Source organism: Halyomorpha halys, unplaced genomic scaffold, assembly GCF_000696795.3.
Source record: "Halyomorpha halys isolate HHAL.00 unplaced genomic scaffold, Hhal_1.1 Scaffold1086.1, whole genome shotgun sequence".
NCBI classification, from domain to species: Eukaryota; Metazoa; Arthropoda; class Insecta; order Hemiptera; family Pentatomidae; genus Halyomorpha; species Halyomorpha halys.
In genome coordinates this window covers 48,874-54,817 of record NW_027114939.1, presented here as the reverse complement: position 1 = coordinate 54,817, position 5,944 = coordinate 48,874, and the positions used below count along the sequence as shown (strand labels likewise).

The 5,944-nt window shown below is 27.0% G+C and overlaps 1 protein-coding gene across 1 annotated transcript in view; it reads right to left on the bottom strand.

The window, feature by feature from the left end:
• Tl (toll like receptor) overlaps nucleotides 1-5,692 on the bottom strand; it is a 38,326-nt gene extending 32,634 nt beyond the window's left edge. The window contains exon 1 of the mRNA XM_014432596.1: nucleotides 5,477-5,692. The gene's annotated coding sequence lies outside the window, so the exon portion shown is untranslated. The remainder of the gene's footprint in view (nucleotides 1-5,476) is intronic.
• Between the last annotated feature and the right edge of the window lie 252 nt (nucleotides 5,693-5,944).

Sequence of the window (5,944 nt, the reverse complement as noted above, 5' to 3'; positions counted from 1 at the left end):
TATTTTATACTGTAACTATTTTTTTTTTTTTTTTGTTCATTTGTATATAATTTTCGTACTTATATTTACATAATTTTTAACCCTACCTTAGTTTTTTGTATCTTATTATATCCTACATTGTCAAAATATTTTAGTTGTTTTTCTATATATTTTTTTTTAGTCCTATTGAAGTTCTATAAAGTTAGTATAGGCAGGTTTAAATTTTCAATAAAACTCAATTATTATCGCATATTTTGGGGAGAGAAGTTCAATAAATGATTCATTCAAAAGAGATTGAGGATTGATTCTTACGTTCAAGGAAAATTATGGATGCATTTAAACTGAGAATTGAAAATGAAAGCGGAGGTAATTAAATCAGAACATAATAATAGCTCACGTAAATGCTGATTGAAATTAAGAATGGAGAATACTAACTTAATTCTGAGTCTAAGCTGAAGCATTAAACAATCTTTTGATTTCAATGCTTCATCATAATTTTTATTTTCGTAATGCCAAATTAAGGCGCGTTTGTTTCTTTAGGAGACATGTTGATTAAATTTGAAAATTTAAATATATATAATATAGGTAAACATCCATTTTGAAAATAATATTTAATTATTTTCAAAATGGAGGTTTACGTATATTTGGGATATCCACGTAAAGTGGATTCGTCAATGCTGAAGTTTGGAAGGGCTGCTGTTCTAACCCTTCGTTGCAGTCTCCACGGCTTAGAAGGGCCATCTTAGGTTACCATTTATAAAACGCGATTAAAATGAAACGTATTAAGTGTATGAATATTATTTACTATACTGTATAGCTAACCTATATTTTGCATTGTATCAGATTTTTGGTTTACCTATAATTCGTTAGAAATTTCTGTTAAAATATTTTTAAAACTTAATAGTTTTTTATTACTGAAAGAGAGAATGAGGTATGACGAACGCCGGAAATCGCAGCCTCATTAAATAGAGCTCTTATCTGAAAGAGCAGTGCTGTGTCCGTGTTTTTGAGGATATGGTTGTCAAAAAGATTCCTTCATGAAAAAAAAAACATTACTCAAAGTTCTATCAACATAGATTAATCTATTCTCAACAAGTTGAGTGACAGAGAATATATTTCGTTGCACTCAACAAACATAAATTTCTGATAACGATGATAACAAATCAAATAGCAATGAGAAAAAATATTTATGTTTAATGACTTTTTTTTTATTATTATTATTTTTTTTTTCTCTCTACATCTCATTCGCTGGTTGTAAAGATACTTTTACAGTTGTGAATAAACTAAATAATGTAAAAAAAAAAATGTTTAATGACATTGTGTATTTTAGTTTATTTATTTTTTTTATTATTTTAAAAATATGGAATAGATGTACATGTTTATTACTTTTATTTTGAAAAATAATAAACTTTATGTAGCATATTTTAAGTCATATAAATGAAATAAATATTTTTCATTTCTGTGAATTATTTTTATGTTTACTTAAAACTTAGAGTTGATAAATGGATCAATAGCGTTTATAATTGGATATTTCCAATTATAATTATTTATTGATTTTAAAATTATAGACTTCAATAATTCATATTTCCCGAGAGGTCGACCGAAACATAGATGGGATGATTGCGTTAAAACTGATTTAGTAGATCTGGGTTTGGAGGAGCGTTACGATTGAACCTTCGGGTTCTTTAAACCTTTATTATTGTTATTAACAATATCACATTTTGTTGTGACGTCAGTAAAACCATTCTAAACTTTTCTTTAGAGTAAAATACTTTCCAAGGTCTAGATATTAATCATAATATAAACTTAATGCAGGGATAAAAAAATTAATAATTTCAATATTATTTAAATCATTCAAAATTTTAACTGTTTATTGGTGCTAGAATCTCTTTTAAAATTATTTCATAGTATTTTCTTGTGGCAATGGATTTCAAATTAACTCTGAATTTATGAAGTTCGAATTTATACAATTTGATTTTCAGAATTAAATTTCTCTCAAATGAATGTTCCGTTGCCTATGATTAAATATTGGCAGGATCTCATGGGATTGAGGATCTTCCTCTGAAGATAGTGGACAACCGTGAAGATGTCCTTAATAGTAAAAAAAAAGAAAAAATGAAAGAAAGAAAAAGAAACTATATTTCTTAAGATCTCACTCATTATAGCGTGAAAAATAAGATCACCTGAGACTTGTACATTTTTAAATTTATTTAAATGTGAATTTTTAATAAATTGATTTGAACGATATTGTAACCCGTGATTAATTAAATAAATATTTTGGAATTAGTGCTTCATAATATGTTTTAGCTCAAATGATTAATATTTTACTATATAAATATTCTAACTTGTAAAATTAAATTAAATTAAAAATTATGTATTTCTAAAAAAATATTATTTATTCGATAATAACATAATATCTTGATTTTATATAAGTCCATTGTGTTTTCTTAGATAACTAATAGCATCACATTTTAACTTTTCTTACAAAAGATAATGCAGTAAAACGTTTAGAGTATTTTTTATCCGTTATTCAAAAGTGTCCGTTAATAAGGGGCTAATGTAAAAATGTGAAAAAAAAAAAAAAAGACGTCGTGGTACGTCCTTAATCCTAAAACCCAACAACTTTATATTATTTTATAATATTTAAAAATAGAGAAAAAACAAAAGACAAAGTTTTATTCTTGGGACATTTCATCTCAACTATAGACTTGGAAAAGGAGTGCTGACTCTCTCTACAAGTTTGCCATTTGCCACAAATCCAATCATATCCACGCACTTGTTTTGTTCTATAGACTTGTGTCGGCTATTACATTCGATTTACTCTACTTTCGTATTAAAAATAAAGAAAAATAAATAAAGATAAAAAAATAAAGAAATGATAAAAAATAAATATCATTAATTTAGGTTGTAGAAGGTAAAAATTCATATGAATATGACTAAATAACTTATAATTCAAATTTCGTTCATAACTTGTTATTAGATACTTGTTAATTTAATTACTTGAACATAAAATGTCTTTATAAACTAATATTTGTACTGTGTTAAATAAAATATAAACAGTTAAAGTTAATTGTAAAGATTTAAAACAAAGGATTTACACCAATTCAATAAAATTATAAAATATACAATCTTAAAATGAAGTTAATTATTGAATCCTAATTTTGGGTAAATTGTTTAATAAATTAAATCAGAAGAGCAGAAATATTTACCCGTTAGAAATTCTAAAACGATACTAACTGAACTCAAACGCCTGGATGGAACTAGCGCCCTTTTAGTACAAGAGCCGGGAAGAAAAAAAAGGCAGTTATCTCACCCCATATTTTGATTACTTTAATGAAAGCTATGTATAATTAATAGTCAAAACTGTTGAGTTTGCCAAGTATAGGTAGGAGGAATTAAAATGGCGGCTGTTTAAAAACCTTTTAAAAAAACATTAATTTTTCATTCGGAGCTCTATATCTTAAAAACTAACAACAACATTAGAAAATCTAAGAAAACATTATTTAAAGAAGAGCAAATTTGCTAAAATATTAGCCCTAAAAGAGCTATTTACGTCCAATAGTTCTCGAGATATAGCTTTTTAAAAAGCAAATTTTCTTAAAAATCTATTGAAAGATTAGTAGTTAGTTCATTTATTTTGAGAAATCTATATTTCAGGAACTATGTGACGTACAGATGTCTATTATCACTCAAATTAAATCTAGTTTAATGGACTATAAAGAAGTTTATGACTTTTACCTTCGTAGGAATAATAGTTTTCATGATATTTGCTGAAATAAATTAATTTAGAGTTGTTCGGACAACTAGTTTGATTTGTGAAAATACTTAAATATTTCAGAAACCATTGGACGTACTGATGTCTGCTAGCGCTCAAATTAAAGCTAGTTAAATTTACTAAAAAATAGTTAATTATGTTTATCTTTGTAGGGGTAGTAGTTTTTATGATATTTGACAAAATAAACTCACAAAATGTTAATTTCTAGTTGTTCATATAAAATGTTGGATTTTTGAAAAAATATATCTCTAGATCCATAAGACGCACATATGTCTGCCAACACTCAAAATAAAGGAAATTTAACTTATTATAAAGTGGTTTATGATACTTATCTTCGTAGGGGTAGTAGTTTTTATGATATTCACATATGAATATAAATTTGACAAATGAAAATTTGTCCGAACAACTATAAATCAATATATTTTAACAAATTTCATGTAAACTATTACGATATGAATACTATAAATTATTATGATATGATGTATATACAGTGAATATGTAAATAACTGTCATTTCAGAAAGCGAAAGTTTGTATATTCATATCTTGTGTCCGCTATAGAGAAGTTAAAAGTCTTGAGGAATAAAATTGGTCTCCGTATCCGGAATGGAGGGTTTCAGTAATAGAGAAGTTCAAATGTATTAAATTTGTACCTTGTGGTTTCCGTTTAAATTGAAGATTAAATTTAATTCATATCTGTGACGCTTACTACCTAATTTCACAATTTTCCTTTAAAAAAAAATGTCTCGAATGTAATATATATTTTTTTATTGCAATGTATGTTTTGATTCGCAAATTAAAAAAAACAGCATCATGGATCGTGTGCTATCTAATGTTGATAAAAAAGGAAGATACGGCTGCCAGCTGCCTCTCGTTGCAGATAACATTCAATTTACTCCGTCTTATATAATTTTATTTTCACTTAATTCTATAATTCTAATAATAATAATAATTATAATAAAAACAACTTATCAGTATATATTTATTTAAAAGCCACATTAATTATATAGGTAAAATTTAAATTAGTGATTTTATAATTGCATTAATTTAAATCAATGACGCATTTTTTATTGTTTTGTTCATGCATTGTTTATTGTTTGAAGTGTAATACAAAAGGAAATTATAGTTCGGAGCAACAAGGAAAATTATTACTCTATTATTTCTGTTCATGCCATAACTGGAAGGTTATAAAACGACCTTTATTATAGGCAGGTTAGGATTATACTAATGCCTACTAACACTTACACAAAATATAAACATTGGTTTATTTTGTCAGTGTTTTTACTGATATTATATAGAGAACTAAGCCGTATTAGAATAGGTTTTCTTATATATTCATTTCAAGAATTAATTTTATATAATAATAAGAATTATATAAAGGTAATTTTAATATTTATAAATTATACTGAATGTAGCAGATATGTGACACAACAATGGGATTGAATAATTAGGATTGATATCTTGAATGAGGAAGGGATTGACTCATGCTACTGTTAGCTGTTAGTCTTTGCAGATTGTTTGATTGTTATCAAAATCTAAATAATAAATACATTATATATAAAATAATTCACTCTTGTTTGAGTATTATATTGTTAATTGAATGTAAATAAATTTGCAAGAAATTAAAAACATTTATAAATTAAAAAGATATAGGACACTTTCTAGGAATATAGTATAGTAACATGCATTGAAGAAAAAAGATGAATCTTTTGATATTTATTTACCTTAATTCGGTTATAACACTTTCTGTAATGCGTTGTTAACAAGAGGACATCTTTCTTCCTAATCTCGTGATTTCTAGAGTTGGACTACATAGACGATCAACCTACACCATTGACTACAAGGAGACTATAAACTATAACAAGAAGACGAATTGTGATGATGTTGAAGGAGGACTGAGGACGATGCTCTACACTACTACGTGGCTCGACAAGGACTGAAGTGACGGGGCGTGGTGGTAGTGGTAATATGGAGGGGGGGGGAGGCAGTGCTACCAACATCTCTTTCCGCGCAGGCTGGTCATACAAAATAAAGGAATTCTTTCATGCTGCATCTACATGTTTGCCACTTGCCGCATATCCAAGGCTTGTACATAAATAATATAATTTTTATCTAGACATCCTGTTGGCAAGAGGTGCTAGAGAAGTGGCAACATTGTTTTAGTGATACAAAGTCAATAAAATATTCCACTC